This window comes from Rhinolophus hipposideros (assembly GCF_964194185.1).
Source record: "Rhinolophus hipposideros genome assembly, chromosome: 5".
Taxonomy (NCBI): Eukaryota; Metazoa; Chordata; class Mammalia; order Chiroptera; family Rhinolophidae; genus Rhinolophus; species Rhinolophus hipposideros.
The window spans coordinates 66,939,882-66,964,815 of record NC_138051.1 but is presented as its reverse complement, the minus strand read 5'-3'; positions in this window follow the sequence as shown (position 1 = coordinate 66,964,815).

The following is a 24,934-nucleotide window of genomic DNA, read 5'->3' as shown; positions in this document are numbered from 1 at the left end:
TTGGGCATTCTTTGCTTTATTCTCTCCCAACTCCTTTTCTACATCACATCATTGGAAACAAGCCTAGAAATTAGTTAAGTCATGTATATAAAAATGAACATTCGAGAAAGAAAATATGAGGTAGTGAGGTGGTGAATTACTAAACACTAGCAAACGTTTGAAGGTTAGCTTCTGCTCTTCAAAGTTTTGTGCTGTTGGGTACCTTCCAAGCTAGGCTTCAAGCCATTACCAGAATGAGGCATCTCAGCAGGTTTCTCTTTTAATTTTTTCCAAAGATGTTATCAATCAAGCTTTCCCAAAGGCTCACGGGTTATTAGCAAAGCAAAAGGGAAGCTCAGTGTCTCCGAGGAAGGATTACCATCTGCTGCAGGAAGCGGGAGTGAAACCAGGAGGATTTTGCCTTGCACTGTGTCTCTGTTTTGGAGGAAAAGCCTGAGTGAGCTCTAAGGACTTGAAAACAACCAGCATGACTGGCCCATTTAAAAAAGAAATCCTGCAGCATTCCTGAAACATGAAAACAAGCTCAGCTCTGTGCAGCCAAGGGAGGTCACCCCTCTGGGACTCGCTCACGGAATTGAGAGAAATGACTTTTAAGAAGTGGCTGTCTGAGTGAGAACAATCAAGGACTTTTGTTTTTGTTTTTTAGGGCTGAGCTGCATGCTCACTAGTCTTAAATGCAAAGGTTGAATATAAAATGAAACAGAAAAAATTAAATATGTTTTCCAACTGTCTCCACATGGCCAGCTGCCCATGCGCCTAGCTTGGGTGGTGATCCTTACCCTAAAGTCAGCAGACAGATGGCCTACGTGTTTCTGTTTGTCGTGCGGGGCGTCCGGCGGGGCGGCCTGCGGGGTCTCTGCTCCCGCTCTCCACATAAGAACGCAGGACATGGCTAGGCCAAAAAGGAACACCCACGGAGCCATAGGTAGGGAAGTCATACCACTATGGTCTCACTGGAGGCTGGGTTTACACGACGTGCTGTCCGCTTTGCTGCCAACCGACTAACTCAACTCGACTCTCCTTACTCTCCTTCAGTCTCCTCCTTCACTCTCCTCGGCTCCTCGCCATAGCTGGGGCAGTTATATCAGTGACCAATGGCTTAATGGCTACAGCTGATGGCCAACCAGCCACAGCTGACGGCCATCCACTATCTGAGCCAGCACCTCTCCACATGAGGCCGAGAGCCTGGAAACTGCTTTCTGGGGCTCTGTCCCCACACTATTGTTGTTTTCTATTAGTGTTGTATTTTAGTCCTTTTAGATGGGAAAGGCTTTGAAGTGTAATAGGAAGGATAACAAACTGTGGTCAGAGTTTGTGATTATAAACTCACTTCTACCGCTCAATACATGCATAAAGTCATACAGGCTCTCTTCGCCTCAGTGTCCTGATTCATAAAGTGGAAACAATAACAATTCTACTTCAAGGCTGCTTTCTTACTGACATTCAGGTTCTGGTTTAACTGTCACATCACCTAGTTCCAATTCCTTCCCCAAACTCTGCTTTTTTGTTTGCCTATCTTCCCCAGTGACAACATAAGGACTATGAGAGTAAGGACACTTTGTCTTTGTTGATTCATTCAACAAACAGTGTTTAGGGGCTTCTGGGTGTCAGATACTGCTCAGTGCACGGGAGGTACATGACTAAAGTAAGGAGATTAAGACCCTATTTGCTAATAGAGAAATCACGTCTTGAATAAAGAAGTAAATAACTATACCATGTCCAGTGGTACTTGGTGCTTTGAAGACATATCAAGTGGGCTACAGGAATAAAATGGATTAGTAAGGGGGTGCAGTTATGCAGGGTGGACAGTGAAAGCCTGAATATACCATATTTTGACAGAGACCTGGAGAAAGTGAAGGCGCAAGACCTACAAATACCAGCTGGTGCATTCCAGGTGGTGGGAGCTCTAGGGACAAAGGTCCCATTTGGTTGTTCCAAGAACGGAAAGTGCAGAGTGGCAGAAGAGCAGTCAGCAAGGGGACAGTGCAAGGAGATAAAAAGGGAGCGAATGGGGTGAAGGCATGACTTCTTTTCTGAGTCTCACTAGGGCAGTTGTGTGGCGAAAAAATAGAAGGGCTTGAATGGAAGCCAGCGTGACCTGTGGCAGTTATAACAATGAAGGGTGGTAGCAATGGCAATAGTGAGAAGGACTTCAATTCCAGATATATTTTTAAGGTAGAGGTTACAGGATTTCCTGACAGTTTAATTCAGGGCAGGAGCAGGAAAGAGGGAGAGAGAGGAATCAAGAATGTCTCCCAGGGCTGTGGAGAAAAAGGAACCCTCATACACTGTTGGTGGGAATGCAGGTTGGTGCAGCTGCTATGGAAGGCAGTGTGGAGGTTCCTCAAAAACTTAAGAATAGAATTACCATATGACCCAGTAATCCATCTTCTGGGTATATAGCAAAAAGCTGAAAACATTTATCCATAAAGACACATGTGCTCCAATGGTCTTTGCAGCTTTATTTATGGTGGCCAAGACATGGAAACAACAAAAGTGTCCTTTGATAGATAATTGGATAAAGGAGATGTGGTATCTATCTATCTATCTATCTATCTATCTATCTATCTATCTATCTATCTATCTATCTATATAATGGAATACTATTCTGCCATAAGAAACGATGAAAAATAGAGCCATTTGAGACAACATGGATGGATCTTGAGATTATTATGCTAAGAGAAATAAGTCAGACAGAAAAAAATAGAGAACCATTTCACTGATATGTGGTATATAAAACTGAAAACAACAAAAGAAGAAGACAAATAAATGAAGAAAAAAAACTCATAGACATAGACAATAGTTTAGTGGTTACTAAAGTGTGGGGGGGAGGGGTGGTGGATGAGGGTAAAAGGAATCAAATATATGGTGATGGAAGGAGAAATGACTCCGGGTGGTGAACACACAATGTGATATATAGATGACGTATTACAGAATTGTACATCTGAAACCTATGTAACCTTACTAACAATTGTCACCCCAATAAACTAATTTAAAAAAAGAAAAGAAATCAATGAAATAGAAAATAAAGATACAATACAGAATACAGAAGGAAAAAAAAAGAATTGTTTTCCAGGTTTTGACTTGAACAACTGGAACAGAGATAAGGAGGTTAAGGAAGAAAGTTAATATGAGAACAGTGGACGCAGGGATGAGGCGTTTGGTTGTAGACATATTAGTTAATTTTGAGATACCTGCTAGAAATCCAAGTGGAAATGTTGAACAAGTTAGATATACTGACTTATAAGTTAAAGGGAAGTCAAAGAGGCTGGAGATATAAATTTGGACAAATCAGCAAACAGATAAAATGTGAAACCATCTCTTTCACATTGTATCTTTGGTGCCCAACACAGTATGGACACTCAATAAATATTTGTTGAATGAATTTTATGAGGGTCAAATAAGATAAAGGGTATGAAAGTGTTTTTCAAAATATAAACCCTCTGCAAATAAAAGATTATATGTAATATTATACTATTGTGATTATCTTACAGACAGAAAGCCTTTGAATGAGCAGTAAATATTTAGCAAAAGTACAGCTAGAAATCGTGCCTCTAACAGAAATAAATTCCAGATGCCTTCTTCCCTCCTCCCCCTTTTGCTATTTAAAGTTGATAGTCTAATACTGTAATTAAGGGCAGCATAGCACTGTTAAAAACTGAATGATAGTGAAATAAAGCAACAGTTTTAAATAATGGCTCTTCAAATTGTCAAAAAGATTGTCACAGCAATTTTTCAAACTGTTTCAGAAGCAATACTTTTTCTAAAAGTAATTCTAAAACTATATGAGTTTCGTATGGACTTCTGTACCCCATATCAATCACTCCATAATGCTAAATTCATTTGGCATTATTTTGTATTAAATAAAAAATAGTTCTGACTACCATCTTTTTACCTTTTAAGTTACAGCTTGATATTTTCATTTTTTTAAAAAAGTTGCTTGATGAATCTTATTGAGCAAACTATTACTTTGAGGCTTAAGCAACCATACCAGTAAAATTGTCTGTACTTTTTTTTAGAAAACATATGATAGAAATTAGATGTCACAAATTATATTCACTCTACTGGCTATGGAAATAAAATAAGGCTAAGGTTTTTCTGTCTATGAAAGCTGAGCATTGTGATATGAAGACTTAAAGTTTTTCTGGACCAAGAAGGAGGACAGGTAGGTAGATGGATGGATGAGTAAACGGATGATTGGATGGATGGATGGATAGAAGTGAAGGTTGGGAGAAAGAGAGGCAGGCAGATATAAGAGAGTAAAGAGGAAAATGAGATATTCTGATTTTTGACAAGTGCCAAACTAATTCAATAGGGTAAAGATAGTTTTTACTTATAATAATTCAATAGGGTAAAGATAATTCAATAGGGTAAATATAGTGTTTTTTTAATAACAATTGATGGGTACAATTGATATCCCTCTGGGGAAAATGACGCTTACCTCACATGATATACAAAAATTAACTTGAAGAGGATCATATATGTGTTATAATTAAATCTATAAAATGTTTAGAAGAAAACAAAGGAGAAACAAATTTTGACTTTGATTTAGGCAAAGAGTTCTTAGGACATAAAAAGCCTGAATTACAAAAAAAAAAAAATCATATATTAAACTTCATCAAATTAGAAACATTTTCTTTTGAGAATCACTACTACGAAATTGAAAAGTCACACCAAAGACAAGGAGAAAATACTTGCGAAATATATGTTTGAAAAAAGGCCTACTATTTGGAATATATAAAAAAATCTTAAAACTCAAGAATTTTAAAAACAGGCAAAAGATTTAAACCACACTTCAGCAAAGATGATACAAGAATGACAAACATGTGAGAGGATGCAGCATCTAACGTCAGTCCTCACTGTAATGATGGCTATATATCTGTACATATTTGTCAAAACTCAGAATAGTACACTTAAAATTGGTGAATTTTATTGTATGTTAATTGTATCTCTATACATAGCTGACTAAAAATATTCATTTGATGTTATTAAAACCCATTAGACCATCAACAAAAGAATTAATAGAAGGCAAATTAATAAAACTTATCCAAACTGAAGCACAAAGAGAATAAAGTTTTAAGAAATGAAGAGAGCCTCAATGACTTACAGGCCAGTATCAAGCCATCTAGTACAGAGGCCTCAGAAGGAAAGGAAAGAGTGAATAAGGCAGATAAAAATATTTGAACAAATATTAGTCAAAAATATTCTAAATTTAATTAAAAGCATCAATCGACCGATCTAATCTGCTTAGTGATACCCAAGCAGATAAATACAAAGAAAACCAAAACAAGATGCATCATAATCAAACTGCTGAAACCCAAAGATAAAAGCAGCCAGAGTAAAAAAGACGCATATAAAAGAACAATATTGAGAATGACTACTGAGTTATTAGAAACAACATATGCCTAAAGAGTAAAACTTTTAGGTACTTAAAGAAAATCCTGCAAGCTAGAATTATATATCCAATGGAAATATTCTTCAGAAATGAATGCAAAATAAAGACATTTCCAGATAAACGAAAGCAGAGAGAACGTATTGTTAGCAAACCCATACTATTAGAAATGTCAAAAGAAGTTATTCAGGGTGGACAGAGATGAGACCAGATTTATAGGAAGGAATATAACACACAAAGATAGTAAATATGAGACTAAGTATAAAGACGATTTTTAATTAAATTATTTAAAATATAATTACCTGTGTAAGGCAAAATAATAACAATGTAACATTGTTTTTTACATTGTAACAATGTAACATATGTAGAAGTTAAATGTACATCAATAGCACAAAGAGAGAGGGAAGGTAAATGGAATTAGGGTGAGTATTGTAATCCCTAGAACAACCACTAAAAAAATGACTACAAAACATTGTAGTTAAAAATCTAACAGAAGAGATAGAATGCAATACTAAATAATATTTTATTAATCCAAAATAAGGAAAAAATGAATAAAGATAGAACAGAGCAGACAAACCAAAAGCAAATAGACTTATACTCACCTACACCAATAATTATATTCAATGTAAATAGACTAAACATTCCACAACACAGCTTATCTTACTGCATTAAAAAACAAAACCCAAATGCACTTTGTTTACAATGATACACTTTAAATATAAAGACACAGATAAACCCCTACTAAGAAAAAAGAGAGAAAACACAAATTGCCAATATTAGGAAAAACAAAAGAGAGAAAACACAAATTGCCAATATTAGGAACAACAAAAGAGAGAAAACACAAATTGCCAATATCAGGAATGACAAAAGAGATAGCTCTATAGATCCTGCTGATATAAAAAGGAACATGTTGGTTACGTTTTTATTGAAGGCTTACAACCTAAAGTGGGATCCCAGTCGGCTAAATGTTCATTCAGAATCATGACCAATAGCTACCATAAGCAATGGGCTGCTCTAAACAGTTTATACACATCCTTTTATTTAGTCCTCCCACAACCCTGTAGTATAGATGTATTTTTATCCGTATTTTATAGATGAGGAAATTGAGGCTTACAGAAGGTAACTGACTAGCTCAAGGTCACACAGCCTGTTAGTGGCAGAACCATTTAAAATTTTGGTAATATTCCTAGCCTCATAAATGTCTCATTAGAATGAATCTAAATGTATATATTGTATTTTAAAGGAAGAACTTTTTTTTTTTCTGAAACAATTTTACAGCCTGAAGGTCTTGAAGGAAGAGTGGAAAAGCGACTCACTGAATGGCTGCCACCGTTGCCGTGGAAACCTGAAAAGAGATTACATACACATCAGTTTTACAAGTCAGTCTTTTAATAGGTGCAAAACATAACCACAGGCTATAGACTCCTCGTGGAAAACTCCTTGAAAAATCCCTCTCATCGTAAATCTCCTCAGCTTTTTTTCTAATACAAAAATCCCAATTCGCACAGTAAGATGAACTTGGCCAGAAAGGGTAGATAATGATTCTCATTTCTGGAAGTGCAGCCGGTCCTCTGACTGTTGAGAAGTGGTGATCCAAGACAAAAACAAACAAACAAACAAAAACAACAAAACCCCCCAAAATAAAAGAATACTGAAAAGCAAGAACAAGAGGTTCCGAGGCACTGGCTGCATACGTCATAAGAGCCAGATTGAGAGGCACTGGAGGGGGAGTTGTGGGCACTGCCTTAAAGAGTGGTAAATATCACTGCGATAAACAGGCAGCGGATATTGGTCTCTCCGCTGACAGTGGAGGAAGCATCCTCCACTGCAAGCCAAACAACACACTCTTTGGATGGGCCACTGGCCTCACTAGGGAGACCACTTCATAGACTGTAGATGCCTGACCACTGCACTATACACCTTAAGCTGAAGTTAAATAATATTGAATGTCAACTATAAGTAAATAGAACCACCTCTGTTGGACATGTCTGTGATACTGAGGAACAGACACTGAACTGAAAGTCAGCTGTCACAGGAAAACAAAAATCTGAAATTGAATAAGGCATAAATCTGTTCACAAAAAAGAAAGCAATGCCCGTGCTTATCTAAATGTAGGCCCTTTTTTATGCCTCTCTGAAAGCTGGTTTGAACAGTCAAAAAGGAAAATTGGAGCAAGAACAATAAGTACAGGAAAGTAAGATAGGATTTGCCATTTTTTTCCATGACATTTGACTCTGATTCAGCCAGTAGAAATGATTTAGTAGATACATTAATTATTATAAGATTGGGTTTGGTTGCATGTGGCAGAAACCCCAAAGTAACAATGGCTTAAACAATATAGAATTTGATTTCTCTCTCATTTACAAGTCTGCATAAACCATCTAGGGCTGACACAGCAGCCCCACAATCATTAGAGACCCCCAATTTGTTGTTCAACCATTCTCAGCATGCGACTTCCAAGGCACACAGGCCACATATTCACAACAGAGCCAGCAAAGAGGAGAAAGAATGAAGTAGGGCACTCCCTTTCCCTTTTTTAAAAAAGTTTTTATTTGATTTGTTTCAGGTGTACGAAACAATGTAATAGTTAGACATTTCTACCCCTCACACAGTGATAATCCCCCCAATCTACTACCCCTCTGACATCACATATAGCTGTTACAGTTCCACTGATTATATTCCCTATTTGCACTCCAACTCCCATAAATATATATAATATATATAAATAAATATATAAATATAAATATATGTATAAATATATATAATATAAAAGTCATAAGAGTTGTGAAGAAATGGAGTCCACCTCCTGTGAATATATATAGTGCCAGATGGGCACTGGACGTACTAGGGAGACCACTTCATAGACTGTGTAGATGCCTGACCACTGTAGTGTACACCTGAAGCTGAAGTAGAATAATATTGAATGTCAACTATAATTAAATACACACACACACACACACACACACACACAAGGGTGCCAACAAATTTATACACATTTCAAGAAAGGAAAAACCTGCATTAAATTGTTATACTCAATTGATACCGATGACAAAGTCATGTGTATACATGTTTTGGGCATCCCCGGTATACCCCCTTTCCCTTTAAGGACACTTCTCTCTAGTTTCATACATGTCAACTTGCATCCCATTGTCCACGTGCCACATGACTCAGCCTATCGTTGTGTGCCACAGACAAGCAGGACCTCATGTGCTGTATAGGAATCACCAAAGAGGAAGGGGGACAGCTGTTCTCTGCAAGGTCCTGGGGGCCAGAGAACTCAAATTTGTTTGATTTATTCATTTATTCATATATTTGTTGGACACAATTATTGACTAATAATGGTATACATCAGGCTCTGTGTTAGATTCTGGAAATAAGAAAGATAATAGTGACACATAAATAAGTAAGTCATTTCAACACAATGTGTCAGGAATTTCATAAAGGTAAAAAATGTAGCTGACTTTGTTGCATTACAAGGGAGAGTTTTCAAGGAAAATTTCATAGAGGAAATGCTACATAAGGTAAGTCTTTTGAAACATGACTTTGCCAAATAAACTGGTGGAGAGGAGCTAGGGGGTGGGTGAGCTGGGGCAGAAGAGCCTGTAGGGAGTGTCGGGAAACGGAGGAGGCATTCCAGGCAGAAGGGGGAACAGATGCAAATGTGACAAAATATGGGAAAGTATGGCTCGCTAGGGAGCTCCATACGGTTCCACGGGACTTGGAATGTGGCTGAGGATACAGGAAAGAAGCCAGGGAGGAGGGGTAGAGGACACTGAAATGTAGACAGGTTGGGGAGTCTGCGTATCATTTTGTGCTCAGTGGGAAGCCACTGGCGAGGTCTCGGAATGGGAGGCTCACAGGGAGTTTGTGTTTAGAATTATTACTCCGGAGGGTGTGTGGCAATGTGGGAGGTGAATGGGAGGTGGGCATAACTGACAACAATGCTCCTTTATCAAGCATCCACCCAGGGTCGAGTCTACGCCAGGCACTATGGTAAGTGCTAAGGACACCCAATTGAGTGCAACAGACACAGGAACCCTCTAGGACCCACGGCGGAGAGAGACACCCAAACCCGTGCTAATGTGCTCTGCAAAGTCTGTGACCGCAGGAGGGCAGTGGATGGTCTGGGGTGACAGGAAAAACATGCCTAACCCTACTGCAATGGGGCAGAAAACTAGAGAGTGAACTTTCGTTTCTGAAAGCTGAACAGAAGTGTGATAGGTTTGATCAAGGGCTAGAAAGAGCTTTTTTGTTAGAATATACAGTACCAACAAATATAAAGAGGCATGAAGAAAAATTGGGTAGTTTAACATTCAGGTGGGGGTAGGTGGAAAATTAGGCCCAGATCAGGCTAGGGACAGCTGGGGGGGGAGTCACACAATCAGACCTGGTAAGCAGTTATGTTACAGCAAATGACTAGGTAGGAAGAGATGAAAGCCTAATTCAGAGTGGGTGGAAACGTGGAGCCCTGGGCTGCAGATCCCACCATAGGCTCCCCGATCCACCCCAACCCTTCTCCACTCTACTCCATTGCCTGGACAGCATAAATTGAATGGATAGCATCAGATGGCTCTCTTGTCCCCTGGCTTCCAGTTGGGTTGGGCCAACGGGAACAATAGAAGGAGATGAATGGGGAAGAGTACTTGACAGAGTGAGGGCAGGTAGTTAATTATTCTCCTAGTTCCCTGCCTGAGGAGTTACCTTGGGCTGGTTTCAAGCTTCTGTTCGGTGGTCCAGTCTCCAAAGAGCTCTCCTTTCCCCTAATGCTCCGGCTTTCTCTTCTTGTCCTTGTTCCCAGAACCACTCCCTGCCCTTCCTCATTCAGGCATGGGAGTGGTAACAACAACCCACTACCGACAGGGTATTACACTATGCCCTTTGTAAATAGTTCCTTTATTAAATTCTCAAGTTGTGCAATAAATGTGCTGGCTGTATCTTGCCAGAATCCTGACTAACATAATCACTAAACACCCCTCTCACTTAAACTCCATTTCTTCACAACTCTTATGACTTTTCTGTGTAATCTGGAGCCCCCACTTTTCCAGGAGGAATGATCAAATCTCCAAGACAGTTCATAGCTCTCACAGCTCTTGGTGAATATGTCAAAGATCACAATCTGCTGGGTTCAGATGAAGTCAGTCAAATAAAACTAAATTCTTGTTACTGACAAGTTCACACGTTAGTGGGGGAGATAAACTTGTAAACTTAACAGTAAAACCCACCAAACTAATCTTTGGCATACCTCCTGGGCATGGCATAGTTTAAGCAAGTAGTCCAGACTGAATTAATATTTCCATGGGGAGTTATTGGTCAAAGGGTAAAAAACTTTCAGTTGTAAGATTAACAAGTTCTGGGGATCTAATGTACAGCGTGGTGATTATAGCTAATAATACTGTATTGTATACTTGAATGTTGCTAGAAGGGTAGTTCTTAAATATTCTCACCACAAAAAAAGAAATGGCAATTATGTGACATGGTGGTAATCATGTCACAATATATAAATGTGTCAAATCAACACGTTGAACACCTTGTGCAATGCAATATTTCAATTATCTCTCAATAAAACTGGGGCAGGGGAGGGACTGCCCAAAGAGTGGGGGGAAACTAGTTTAAAGGTAAGGAACTGAAGGCCCAGAGAATCGTAGAGTTTGTGTAAAGCCACACAGCTGCTCCATGAAGGAGGCAGGATTGGAATTCAGGGCCGATTTCCTGCTTTCTGCTCCCTATTTTTTCACAACTATTCAAGAACAGTAGCAAACCCATGTTTGTTCCACCCCATCTCTCGCCCATGCTACAATTGTATCCCTGAGAAGCTGCTTAATAAACATCTGTTCAATAATTTTTTAAATAATCATTTCCAATCCCCATTTCCAGGGAGAGAGAATCTGCCTGTTCAGTTCTAATCCAGTCAGGGTGGGTCTCGGTATAAACATGTCTGTCTGTCTGTCTCTGGGGTGAGGGAGTTTCCAGAGAGAGGGTACTGGTATAGGATGAGCCGCCACCCCTAAAAACATCTGTCACAGTGCATAGCAGTAGACCCTGGTTAGTTTTTTTTTATAGGAATAATTTCAAAAGGCAGATTGTGATGTGTGAAGAAAGACGGATTTAAAGACCATCTTGTCATAAGATATTTTAGTGCCTTTCTTTAAAGAGGACTAATAACATCTATTTACGACTCAATTATTTTCTCTTTTTCTAGTTCCAGTCAAATTAGACATTCCTTAGTTTCACAGTGATTTTTCAGGGGGAGGGGTGTTTGTCACACCTGCCACACAGCTGGGTCCAAGGACTGCCTGCTTGTGCCAGGATTAGTTTCCATGCCAACCAGTCTAGGAGTGTTTCCACCCTATCTACCCGCTCCAGGACAGACGTTAATAGAATAGACATATATGAGGAAGAGTAAAAGACAGGTTGAATAAGTGTATGCCATTATTTTTATAGCACTGTGGTCCTACATTATTACTTATGCGAGCTAGTCCCCTTTTCAACATAATATAATAGAAGACAGATCACTATCATTCCTGCTACGTGCTCAGAGCCCTTTCAAATGTGCTGCCTCATTATCCTTACAGCATTTCTAAGAAATAAGAAAGGTCCTATTTTGCAGGTTGAGAAACTAAGGCACAGAATGGTGAAACGCCCATCTTACACACACAGAACGAGGCAATGCTAACATTAGGACAGAATTCAAGAATCCTACCTTTGAAATCTGCATTTTCATTATACTTTTCTGCTTCCCTGAATCCTATATCAGCTTTAAGCTCCAGAGCAAATCAATTCAATAAAATTTTGATTAAATATCATCTTTATTCTATTTTGTTAACTGCAAAAATGGTGGAGACATAACTGGGTAGGGAAACTATTAAAGAAAAAGGCAGGTGACTACGAAGACTGGGAAACAGGAAAGCAAGTATATACGTTTAACGTAAGTTAAAATATTTCACTTTAATTTTCTTTCAAGGAAAAGAAACAACCACCCAGCTTTGAAATAACAGAAGGTTAATACACTTCGCAGGAGGCATATTTGCAACTCGGGGAAATAATAATAGACATCAAAGATGGCCAAGATTAATAAGAGACACCTTATACAGTGAGAGGGAAACTCAGGAAGAAGTGTCCCCCCAAAAAAAAGAAGAGCTAAAATGTTGTCAGCCTGCTTTTCACCTTTCCAGGAGATGCTTGCTTTGTGAGAGGAGACTGCCTCAGGGAGAGTAGACCAGGAATGCAAACTGGAAAGGAATAAAAACATGTCTTTGTGAGAAGGAGGCTGACTCCATCATTTTAAATATTCTAAGTTTCATCTCACCTCATTACTCCACCCAAAAATCTACAACCAAACATGATGGCACTCTCACCAGTGAATGTAGAAATGCCAGAATGTAATTTTATGCTCCTGATGTTTCTCCAGAGTAATAACCACTCTCTTCAAAAGTGCTCCGAAAGTCAACAGCCAATGACATGCTAGTGTCAGGTGCTTTTTGAGCCCAGAGCTATGATTTTCCAGAATACTTATTCTGGATTCCTATATACATATACATGCACACACATTTATATTTGCTTCTTTCCTCTTATTCCCTTATCATGCAACATAAGATGTGTCGACTTTATCTCATAGTATTTAGGTATTGTTAATTTTGCATCATAGTATTTCAGTTACAGAAGATCAATGAAGAAAGTAAATATCACTCAAGGACTTTACCTCTTATTCTGGGAAGGGATTAGTGCTATTTTCAGCTGTGTGCAGCATAGGTGTATGTTGCATAGCATGTTAGGTGGAATGATAACCTTGCCACTGTCTTTATTTGGAGATTAAGCATGGTTTACAGAGATGGGTATGGGTGCCAAGTTGACAAGGAGTGGACTTGTGATGGTTAATTATGTATCTCAACTTGACTGGGCCACCAGATGCCCAGATACATGGTTAAATATTATTTCTGGGTTCATGTGTTAAGGTGTTCCCAGAAGAGATCAGCATTTGAATTGCTGGACTGAGTGAAGCTGATTGCCTCACTATGAGTGGGCATCATGCAGCCCGCTGACGGCCAGATGAGGGAGGATTGATTTCCTCTGATTTCTCAGATCCAAGCAGGGGGAACACTCATGTCATGACACCCTTTGTCTAGAATCTTCTTTAAGAGAATATTGGCCCAGGACTCAGGAAACCTCTCTGCCCCTCTTTTGAACACCACCCCTGCGTTTCTATTGCCTATTTGCCCAGGTGGACTCCCCACCGCATTCCATCCCCAGGGAGGGGAGTAGGGCTCTGGAATGAGGCTTCAGAGGTTCAAATCCTGGCCCACCACGAGCAATTTGCTGACCAATAACACTTAAAATAAGTGAACGGAGGTAATGTTACTTCTCTCTGACTTTCAATGCTCTCATCTATGAACGATGAGTATGAATAACACCAGACTCGTAGGTATATTAGGAGGATTAAATAAGACAATCCACAAAAAGTTTAGTCTAGTGCCTCGGACATAGTCAGCACTCAATGACTATTGGCTATTTCTTAAATCAGTTCCTGAGAAATCTGTTTCAATGAGGAGCTGTGTCTTTGCTCATTAGACAGGCCTTTCTGTCACACTCAAAGAGAGTAAACACAGAGGAGGGCAAGAGAAACAAAAACCGGAGAATGATGAGGCTGTGAAAGCGGCCAGGTAGGAGGAGCCAATTAAATGTTTGCCCAAAGCACGTGTTAAGGGTCTCTCCAGACAGAATGGAGTATAGTGTGTATAAAATAGTTAAATGGGCATAGTTTAAGTTTCTCGGGGCTAATCTAAGAAAGGACATATTAAGTATATTCATAAAAATAGACAGACTTTGGAAAATATACTTAATTAAATGAAAGATTGAAAACTAGACTCTCCCCCGAGCTCATTAGACTGGCAAGTGAAAGATCCCTTAACAGATTTAGAGTGTTGCTTTTATAGAGTGAGAAGATTAGGAGACTGAAACAACTCAATACATTAGCAGTAAATCTACGCCGTGGCCAGACCTCGAGCAGAGCTAACACATTCTAGGGGGTGAAAAAGTAAATTATACAGGAGAATTCAAGAGACACAAGTGACATACTTAAAGTATTTCAAATGTATTTGCAAAAAAAGAAAAAAGATTTATTCTTTGCTGCTTTCAGTATATTGCTCAAAGCAAGAATGATCTCTTACTTATGTCCCAGGTTCATACTGCTTTCTTTTTTAACATGCTGCCCTTCCTTTGCTACACAAAGATATTTTGAATCTGCCATAAACACAGACACTCCCCATGCAGCATAATGATAAACTAGCTGTTACAAAGAGCTTAGAAACCAGACAGAGTGTTCCTACATCTCTAACCCAAGTTATTTTCTGTGGCTTAACGTATTTTCAATAGCAGTTCAACCACATGCTTGACTCCAACATAGAATTCCTTTCACTGGCTATGGAAAAAAAATAATCAAAGGGACTATTGCTTCTGTGGAAGTTCTTGTACATGACTCCAGGGGAATTATCCTTTCCCTCATTCCAATGAGCTTTATGAGTTTGCCCCAACCTGGCTGCACGAAACCCCCAAAACGTATGACTCTGTGTGCACCACAGTCATGGAGGTTGGAAGAGTCCCAAGAGTCTCAGAAAGACAAGAAAGAATGCTTTAAAGCCCAACACCATTAATTATCGTGCAGAACACCTACCCAGGCGAAGCAGGGCTCCTGTAGGGTCTGCATTACCCCAGTTTCTTTCAAAGTGCCATATCAGGCAACTGTGACAGCCTCCACCCTGTAGACCCTCGAACGTGCCCCACCCTATCACCTGGAAAGTGGAGCTTCTGACCAAGGAGACAGCATGACAAAACACCAGCAGGGCCTCTCACAGGAAATGGCCTGCATTCACTTCTGGCTCAACCTACTGCTGCCCCACTACGTGATTAAAAATTTGGCTTTAAGGCAGAAAGAACTGTTTGAAGTCTGATCCCACCTCTCAGAAGCTCTGAGACCTTGGGCAAGTTATTCCATTTTTCTGAGCCTCGGTTCTGCATCTCTCCATTGGGGAGAGTAATACAACCAACTGTTTGAGTTTTGGGGGAAATTCAATGAGATAATATATGTAAAAAAATTAATCAGCAGAATCCATAAGTAAGCAGTCAATACATAACGGTTGTCATAGACTACTACTTTGGAGATTCAGTCTGACCTTCTCTCTCCTGACCATTCTTTTTATTCGTTAAACAATTGTTGAAGGGGGTGGGGGGTGGGTGATGAGGGTAAAGGGGATCAAATATATGGTGATGGAAGGAGAGCTGACTCTGGGTGGTGAACACACAATGGGATTTATAGACGATGTAATACAGAATTGTACACCTGAAATCTATGTAAATTTACTAACAATTGTCACCCCAATAAATTTAATTAAAAAAAAACAAAAAACGATTGTTGATCCTTCTCGGGCATTAGAAAACCATCCACAGAGCCCCATCAGCTACTTGTGTGAGAGCCCTGAGCTGCAAACTACATGCAAACATCCAAATGAGGAAACTAGTACAGTTAGTTAAAGAAACTTTCCTCCTTCTAGTCCCAGATTTTTTTCTTGACCCCTAAGACATTTCCACCAGACTGCTGGGCTCAGTCACTTGAAAACTCAGCCAGAAAGGCAATCAGCAATTTATATGAAAAGATAAACTATCAATAAACACATTCAAAAGTTTAAGTGTACTAATGATTAAAAGAATCAAAATTAACCCATTGATACCTTTATACCCAAGCAAATGTAAACAGTTTTAAATGATAATATTTAATGTCATTAGAAGCAGTATAAAAAATGCTGATGAGTTTGTAAACTTCTGGAGAGTATTTGATTAATATGTAGCAAGAATCTCCCCCCACCAAAAAAAAAGTTTATATCTTTTGGCCCCATAATTCAACTTCTGGAAATTTTCCTAAGGAAATACCCAGAAATGCAAACAAAAATGTATGTACACAAGAATGTTCAAGGCTGTATTATTTTAACAGCAAAAAATAAGTAAGTAAAAAATAGCATAAATACCCACCAATAAGGAATTGCTTAAACAAATTATGATAACTCAATACAATAAAATACTATGTGCTCATTAAAAATCATGTTTTCAATGACATGGGAAAATATAGTATAATGCTATCTTTAAAAATTGTGTATAAAACTTATGAATATGTAAAGAAAATTATTAAAAGGAAATATGGTAAAATGTTAACAGTAAATATCTGTAATGAAGGAAGTAGAATCAGGTTTATTTTCTTTTCCTGTTTATTTTCTGTATATTTGTATTACAAATTTTCTGTAATAAAGTCATTCTTTTTATGATCAGATAGTGTGTGTGTGTGTGTGTGTGTGTGTGTGTGTGTGTGAGTGTCCTAGTTTGTCAAGACTTACTTTCTGTTGATTTATTTACCCTTGAAGTAGCTTTCCAAAGAAACAAATCCTTAGCCCTAAAGATGACCCTATTCTAAAGTTTCTAGCACTGAAGCTACTGTGGCAGGTAGAAGAAACCCATGGGGATTAGTCAGTCTAATCCTTCTTACTCCTCCCTGCTCAAATCATAGGAGGTGGGAGGGGAGTCTTACAGGTGGCCTTAGGCTCAAAGGCTGATGGGAAAGTGACAAGGGAGCAGGCAGGCCCAGCCATCTCTATGAGACCAGGTTCTGGTCAGCAAGTAGGCTGTCACTGAGTCGGCTGCAATAACAATGATTTATTTCTGTATAATCAGTAGGCTGAAGCTATGCAACTGATCCACTTTTGCTATGAAAGCAGAGGAATACAGAGCCTGAGAATATTTTTAAACTAGCCTGTTCCAGGGATGACCGGATCTCAAAAGCATGGCAGAACAAGTGTGGTCCTTTCAAGTCACCTTTTGACTCACTGTCCAGCCCTGGCCCGGGTTATGAAGGACAACAGTAGATACATATTGTGCTGGAAGTCATGGTTTCTCAAGACATATTCTACCAACTCTGAAATCGTAGTGTTGCTAATGGCTACTATTAGCACTCACAGAGTATTCTATTGTTCTGGGGCATCTTGCCAACAAGAATTAGTAATTTTTCACATCACTCTGAAGAGGAAGGTCAGCATTAGTAGTATCATTATTCTCTGAAATACACAAGAATTTTACGAAAGCTGATGCCACAGCAGTCACTGGCAAAGACAAAAATCAAACTTATATTCTGGCTCCTTAATCGATAGAAATTCCATAGAATATAAAGTGTTCCTACTAGAAAAGATGTAGCTTTATAGGCGAGATAAATAAGTTGGTTGTGATTTGCTCTCCTCTCAAATAAAAATTATTGTGTACTCTTTTAATTAAGTAATATGATCACACTGTCACAGTCACAATAAATGTCTTCCGTCTCTTGCATTCCCAAGTAGGGCTTGGCCTTTGAATTTTAGTTTCTTGAGATTATTTGTGTCCGTGGCTCTGGCTGGCCTTTGTGTTCTCCTTCTATTGCTGCATAGCAACTTGCCCCCAAATTTAGCAGCTTAGACAACAAACATTTATTATCTCACACAGTTTCTGAGTCAGCAATACGAGAGTGGTTTAGCTGGGTGGCTTTGGCTACAGATCTCTTAAGAGGTTGCAGCGAAGCTTTCAGCAGAGGCAATGGTCATCAATAATCCGACAGCATGACTAGGGCTGTGGATGTCGGCAGAAGGCCTCAGTTCCTTGATGGCTGTTGGCAAAAGGTCTCTCTCAATTCTTGTCCTGTGGGCCTCTTCAATGGGCTACTCGCAACGTGGCATCTGGCTTCCCCCAGAGCGAATAACCCAAGACAAAGCAAGATTGCAAGACAGCAATCAAAATGGAAGTCACGTAGTCTTTAATAACTAATTCTTGAAAGTGACATACCATTGCAATGACCATATTCTTTTGGTTATACAGACCAACCCCAAATGGGAACAGGAACCTTTCAAGGGCATGAACATTAAGAGGTAAGAATTGCTGGGGGCCCTTTTGGATGCTGCCTACCACAGCTTTTAAAGTGTGATTGGTTTGTTTATCCAATGACTTCTTCTTGTCCCGGTGGCAGTAAGATCTTTCACATTCTTCTACGGTATATTCTAACCAGCAGCAGGATGATATCCAAGGAAATGCATTTAAAGTACAATCTTCCAAAATAAATAATGTCTTAACTTAAAGAAAAAATTTGTTTTTAACTCAAATAAACTTTTGATCCTTTATACTAGCTTTACGTGGCCATAAGACAGTGGACATGTCATGTTGACATTACTAGAAATTTTGGTCTATTTTTCTTGAATTGGATTTCCAAGAGAAAATAGTAATACTACTCTAATAGTAAAAGCCATTTGAAAGACTAGAATGACAATGAAATATAACAATGACGATTCAGATCCGAATCACACTGCTCTGTGTGAAAATCCTTGTTCTGCCCCTCACTAGCTATTTGACTTTGGATAAACTGAACGTTACAGTGTCAGTTTCTTCATCTTTAAAATGGGCACACAAGTAATGAGCTTTGTTGCATGAAAATTAAGAACATGCTTAGCTAAGTGTAATCACGGTCACTAATAAAGTTTTTGTATGTCTACACTATGCCCACACAGGGCAAAGAGTCTTTAGAAAGTTTTTTCCAACATCATTCACTCCTCCCTCTTCTTTCATTTTAAGGAGGTTATGTCGTCCTTTTTGCTGTTTATAGAAGGCAGATGTTTCCTAAGAGATTTTTAAAGTCTGTGAGCAACAAGAAAAAGTGGTGAATAGGTGTTTTATTTAATTTAAAAAACTAATTTCAAGAATCAGTGGGACAGAGTCAGGCATTTTGAAGCGAATTTGTTGTGGATGTTGAAGGTTGTTCCCCCACCTTGCCCCTACTCTGTGCTCCATCTGCAAAAGTAAGCAAATCCATGCCCTGAGTTGAGGTGGCAGCTCTCATGTGTAGAGCTAGGAAATGGAGGTCCCAGGGGAGGGGAGGTGGCTGGAGTGTAATCAGGGGCATCTGTTTGTTCCCAACTGCACTGATTCTCTGCTTCAGTCTTGAGCAAGGTCATTATTCTCAGCTTGTGATGCGTGAGTGCACAGCAGGCCCAGCGGTCTCTGCACGTCCCATTAGTATTCTGCACGTTTCATTGGCTAAATTTGCCATTTCATTTAGAATGCTTCTGATTGCATATTTTTTTTATACTCTCAGCCTCCTTAGAGAAATGGACGCCACTATTAGTGATCTGACAGGCAGCCAAGCACCCAGTGATGCATTTGTCATCAAACTAAGGGGGAAAGTTATTAAAACACTTGGCCATCAACCATGAATTCAGTCAGAATCATTTAAGTTATGAGAGTACTCTTACATGAAAGAGCCAAAAAATAAATAAATAAATCAAGGAAGAATTCTGGAGAGACAAAAAAAAAAAAACAAAAAAAAACAACAAAAAACACAACAATTTTAAAAAGTTAGAATTTACTAAAAAGACCTGTCTTTCTTCTGTAACTATGTCCCAATAAAAGTAAATGAAGGCAGACATTTTTTTCAGGCTGCAAAATCATTTTTTTGACCCTTGAAAGCGATTTCTTCTGAAGGTGTCTTCAGCATCACATGCTTTGCAAACCTCAGAAAGTACATGCTTTCAAGCATGTATATTTAAAAAGATAATTAATATTTATATTCCATCATACTTTTCTCTATATTTCTTAGATGTGATGGGCAGAAGAGTTATGAATTGCTTACCTCACAAGAGAAAGAAATGAGGAGCACTGTTTTATGGGGTGTGGAAGGGACCATATCCTATGTACTCCTATCAGGAGACCTACTAAACAAATGAAAATTTATGATTTTTGCCCCCCAGGAAAACCTCATTAAGCTCCTTGAAGAAATGGAAACCTCCTGAGCAGTAATCAAAGCCTGGGGAGCCTCCTGAGTGGTTAACAGAGTCCACTTCATCACGTAATTCTACTAGGGATAGAATTGCCCAAGGACATGTTGCTGATGGAATGCATTATGGATTGAAATTCAGCTGCAGAAAGTGACTGAGCCAGACAGCCTGAACAGTAGAATGCATCCACGAGAATCTGTCCTGAGAACATGTTGTCAAATCCCCACGAACCATAAGCAAACAAGAGGTAGATTGATGTGCCCCGTCCAGGGCATATCCATGGATCGAACATGCCAGACAGGCTGTGGAAGACGCCACTACTGGAGGCCTGAGTGGCTGTACATTACAGCTCAACACAAGTCAGTGTGATTGAAAAGCACGGTCTATGAATGTGTCAGCTTGTACTAAGGAGGTTTTCTCTGTTTCCACTAAGAGCATTTCTCACACATGAGCTTAGGTATTATTAGGCTGAGGAAGGAGCATCCAATAGAAAATACACTGAAAGTCCTTTAATTTTCACGGCATCCTATGAGACCACATATTAGTTTCCTAAGACTGCTGTAACAAAGTACCACAAACCAGGTAGCTGAAAACAATAAAAGCATTCTCAGGTATGGAGGTGAGAAGTCTGGAATCAAGGTGTTGGCAGGGCCATCCTCCCTCTGAAAGTTCTAAGGGAGAATCCTACCTTGCCCCTTCTACCTTCTGGTATTTGCCAGCAGGTCTTGGTGTTACGTGGCTTGGAGATGCAGCCTTGCACTCTCCATAGTCATATGGCTTTCTTCTCTTTGTGTGTCTTTGTCTGTACATGGTGTTCGCTTTTCTTATAAGCACACGACTCACCTTGGATTAGGGTCCACCCTAAAGACCTCTTTTTAACTTGATTACATCTGCGAAGACTCAATTTCCAAATAGTCACATTCACAGATATCAGTGGCTAGGATGTCAACATATCTTTTAGGAGACACAATTCAACCCACAACAGACCACTTTGGTTGAAGGAGGCTGAAGCAATAAATCTATTACAGATGAATAGGATGCAAACCATGAGAGAACTGGCCACAGAAGACAAAGGAAGAGACTGATAGAAGAGTGTGGCCAGCAGTAGTGGATTGATCCAATTAAGACATCAACTAAGATAAGGAGTAAGTATACACTGGCTTGAATAGCAGGAAGGCTTGTATGTATAGAGAGGTAAAGGCCGGCATCACATTGCAATGTGAAACAGAAAGAGCAGCAAATACGGACGTGAAGACCACGAGTGCAGGGGAATCTTTCAAGATATTTAGCCATGCTGAGATAAGAGACAAGATACCTATTGCAGAAAACACTGTGATTCTAAGCAAGGCCTTTGGTGTCAAGAATTTGGAAGCACCTAACATTTACTGGTGCTTCTCAAACTGAATGGCCACTGGTTCATACACCTGCCACGGATAAGAACACCTGCCATGAATGGTTTGCCTCCAAACGGGTGGCAAAGATTGTAATTTGAGAGCATGCTCCTCCCTGCTTATACTGGGATAGGCAAAGTGTGTGAAGGGGCAGGTGGTCTGAATTGGGAGGGGCTTGTTAAACATGCTGTAGTAAGGAGAGTGCTTTCCCCTATAAAGTGTCACAAGAACTGACTCCTGGCAGCTAGGTTTGGCTGAGGTTCATGACATCCTGCTTCCATCAAGGACCCAATAAACTCTCCTGTAATTTGCAAGGCACTAATTTCTGTCTTTCCTTTACTACCTGTATCCATCAGGGTTCTCCAGACAAATGGAACCAATGGGATATATTGGTATATAAAAGTGGTTTATTTTAAGGAATTGGCTCACAGGATTGTGGGGGCTGTCAAGTCCAAAATCTGTAGGGTGGGCAGGACAGGCTGGAAACTCAGGCAAGGAGCTGATGCTGCAGTCCTGAGACAGAATTTCTTCTGACCAAACTCGGTGGTTTCTCTTAAAGCCTTCAACTGATTGAATGAGGCCCACCCACATTATCGAGAGTAATCTCTTTTACTTCAAGTCAACTGGTTATAGATGTTAACCACATCTACAAATACCTTCTCAAAAACATCTTCATGTTGGATTAAATACTGGGGACCATAGCCTAGGCAAATTGGCACATGAAACTAACCTTCACATTCTCCTCCTTCGAAGAACCTCTGAGAGGTCACAGTGTCTGAAATGTCATGCCAGTTCTGGCCACACCAATCAGGTAAATGTCTACCTTGCAGGTATAAGCTTGGATTTAGGCATTTATAGAATATTATTGTCACAGCAAAATCTGTGCGGTAAATGGAGTTAGTAGCCACAAACAAAACTGTTTAGGACAATTAGTTCACAGACTTATAGATGCTCACATTCTTTTTAAATGCAAAATTTGCACCATGATGTGCTTCGTTCATTCATGGTGTAAAGATACTAGACCCAGCCTATGGCAAATATCTCATTATCTTATAGTTATACTACCAATTACTATCTGGAGGTGTCATTAACCTCCTTCTCCTTAGAGGAGAGTTTAATACAGGGCAGCTCTGTCTCTCTTACCATTCAATGGAGCATTTAATTATCAAAGGATCAAAAGCATCTTGTGAGAATGTTGCCGTGCAGTGTGGACTCAGAGGGAATTATAAGGACAACTTAAGTGTAATTTCCTGAAAGAAAAGGCTGTCAACAAAATAATTCGAGCATAGACGATGATAGTTTCAGAGTCATAACATCTCTATTTCCATATTTCTATTATAGAAGACTCTATTAAGACAACTTATAAGAGGAAAATCATCCAAACAAAGCCAGAGTGTTTTTCATATACATGTACTGAGCATTTGAAAGTTTCACCAAAGATGCTTTCTCGAGAATGGCATATATTGATATCAACCTTTAACATTCTATTATAGTTCAGGTCATGTATCAACAGACTGCAGTAGAGGGTGAAACACACACACACACATTAGCTTTTCCAAACTCCCACAATTAAATGAGGCTTAAAACTCTTCATTCCATGATCATATTGCATCTACTCGAAGATGATTTTATTATAGCTTCTCTCAAGAAGATTTTTTTGAAATGGAAATGACATAATATGCCAGTAGAAAGATAGAAAACTCACCATTGAATATACAAAGGTGTCATTTATAACTCATCCTTCCAAGGCAAAAGCAGCTCACCTTCATATAAAACCTTGACAGGTTTGTGCAGTGGCTAAAACAATAGACAGCCATTTAACATGAAGGTATAAGAAAAGAAATCCTGGCGCCACCTTTCCTGTTTGTATTCCCTTTTTCCAACCTGCATATATGATTAGAGGATGTCACTCAATTACATTTCAATCTTCCTGCCAGCTGCATTCATTACAAAATTTCAGAAATGTTCTGGGAAGGATAATTTATTAAATAGATGTGGAATTTGCCATTAGAAGTTGACAAGCTTCAGAGATCATTTATTTTATTCTCGCTCAGAGATCATTTATTCTCACCCAGAGATTAATTATTTCAAGATACTGTGGTTTTGATAAGTGAACTGTGTATGGGTCTTTTGTGTCTTATGCAGAGAATAGGAATTCCTTCTCATGGTGATGTAAATGCTTTTATTACTAGGTCTTATCAAGAAAAAAATATGGGGGTTGTATGGATTGTATTAGTAAAGGGGATTACTTTTTATTACATAAATATTTTATGATATCTATTTTCCATTTCTTGCCCTGTCTGATACTTTATTACCACTGACTTTTATTAATTCCATGCTTGATATAAATTAAATGCGAGATTTGGATGTGTGTGGTTGCAAGGCCTTGAGGGCATAGAATCTCTTCTCTCAGATGACAATTACTTAACTTCTAGAATTAATTTGCCTCACCACAATCCCTGAGCTATCCAAGAAAGAGATACTTTGGAAATATAGCAGCAGGCTTCAGATGTGATACCTTATCACCTTATATTTATGCAGTTTGTGGGAACTCAAAGAGAGTTAGTTCACCAGGAGACGTTTTATAAGGGAAATGGAACCCCATCAGATGTCCATTGTTCAGAGGCTGGTACTCTTGTCTGGGGACTTCATTACTTGTTGGCACCTCTCTGTGAGGCTAGATTGGCCTTGGGAAGGTGGAAAGGCTCACCCACACCATGGTTACCAGTTGTTAGCAACTCTGTGAAATAAGGTCATGGCAGCCCAAACAAGCATTGCTTCCCCTGGGACTTGCACAGGCTCTGCCCTGCTCAGTTACCATCACAAAATTGATCAGACTGCTGTGATTTTTCCATGTTTCTCCCATAAGAGAAAAGATAAACTAAGATAAAAATGCTTAAACGAACAGGATATGATTAGGAAGAAGGAAGGTGACAGAGAAATAGGGTAAAGGGAAATGACACTGGAAAGCTAGACTAGATCAGATGTCAAAAAGACTTAGGAAGCTAAAGAACATAGATGTTTTCTGCAGGCCAGAGTTTCTTAAGTGGTTTATAAATAAGGAAACAATTATCCCTGACCCCCAGTTAACTTAAATCATGAGATATAGATGCATAAAGATATATGCATATACATACATGCACATGCATAGTGACACATACATATACATATATACATGCATATGTATACACATTTTAAGAGATGTTATCTATGCTCAAGCAGTAGTTCACCGTAATCAGAAGTGTCTGGATGCTGATGGTAACCACTTTGAGCACCTCTTGTAATTGCAGAAGTCAAACGTGACAAAAGTGTTATCGGTATATATT